This window comes from Charadrius vociferus, unplaced genomic scaffold (assembly GCF_000708025.1).
Source record: "Charadrius vociferus isolate BGI_N301 unplaced genomic scaffold, ASM70802v2 scaffold311, whole genome shotgun sequence".
NCBI lineage: Eukaryota > Metazoa > Chordata > Aves > Charadriiformes > Charadriidae > Charadrius > Charadrius vociferus.
Window position 1 is genome coordinate 1427715 of NW_009646965.1, and position 1649 is coordinate 1429363.

Sequence of the window (1649 nt, forward strand, 5' to 3'; positions counted from 1 at the left end):
CATGTGGAAGTTTGCACATTTCATAATGTCTGTCCTTTTTCTCTAAAAATGAGAAATTTCGCAATATTAAGAGCCCCAAAGTATAAATCTGCAAAACCCCCTTTGCGAGTAGAGCTCCCAGTCCTTCTAGGTGGGGACTGGGGAAAGTGAGGAAAGAAAATAAAATTCTCTTTCAGGATAGTTTTCCCGTGAAAGCCACTAAGGTCTGGATCTAGCAAAAGGCTCTGTCAAGATGGAAGAATCAAACCTCGTGTAATCAATTACAGGGAAGCAGTCCCTGTGTGTTACTTTATTGGTTTAGGTGATACAAAAAATTAAACACTAGCTGTGCCTCGGTAAAGTCATTTTCCCCTTTTTTTCACAGCTCTACCCCCCTTTCTGATAGAAAAGGGACAAAGAGGAAACCATCTTAAAACCAAATCCTCTTCTACATATGAAGAAACTCTTGTTAGCCACCAGACCCATATGCCTACAGTTATTTTTCCCCCCATGAAACAAACGTCTAGTTGTTTTCCACTTGCCACCTCCCCTCTCCATATTTGAAAACGATGTAGAGGCTGGCAAGGGCCTTGTGCTCTACATTTAATGGATTTGATTCCTTTATCAAATATAAAAGTTTCCTTTTATTTCCATCTCATAAAACACTTGTACAACAGTACAAGTGCCTTAACCAAAACCTTTCTTCTAGCATCTTTAAAAGGCAGCAGGTTATTTTCTTGTAGTGTTGCTTGGATGACAGGGAAGGAAAGAGACAGGAGACTACCTCCAAACATTATCTCAGAAGACATTAAATCAGGCACTTGAAATCTTAGTAAAAAAACAATTCAAGCTCAAACTGAAATTATGACATATTCAAAGTGAACACAGTACTTGCAGAGACTATACAGCAGAAAAGAAAAATTCTATCTTCCGCTGCCAGAGCCAGAAAAATGACAAGCTGCTGAGCTCTCATACTAAACTGCTGACATAAGGGCTTGTGAGTCCAAGGCCTAAGGCAACCAAAAGCTACCTGCCTCCCATCACCATGACCTCCAGGAGCCCATGAAGCACCGAAGCCTTCTACAAGTGCAGGGAACGACACTAACGCTTTTCACTCCTGCAAACAAATGATCAGTCAGACAGCAGCACTTGGAGCTTTGGGTGAGGACCACTCTGGCGCAGGACCTCCGGGCTGAAGGCACGGCCTCACCGCCGCCCTGCTCCCTGCCCAGCGCTGCCACTTCAGACTCCAGCTACGGACAGACAGAGGGACAGTGGACTGCTGTGCCGCACACGACACTGTTATTAACAGATTACACTACATTACTAATAATATTCAAATACAAGTGCCAGGCCTGTAATTCTCCCTCATTTCGCAGTAATCGTCAGCGATGGGGTAACTGAGCTCCTCCGTCTGGAAGCGGTGCCGGAGGCGGGGAGAGCACAGCCCACGGCGAGAGGGGACGGCCAGAGAGGGGGCGCGAATTACTACAATAAAAACCAAGAAAAACAACTTTTTCTAAAACACCGAATTTGGTGTGCGAGGAGGTTCCAGACCGGGAACAAAGCCGCTCATTTACAGCACGAACAAGGCCCGTACGATCGCGGCCATGACACCACGACACCGTGCTCTGCTCCTGCTGCAGCGACACTGTCCGAGGCCAGGGGCC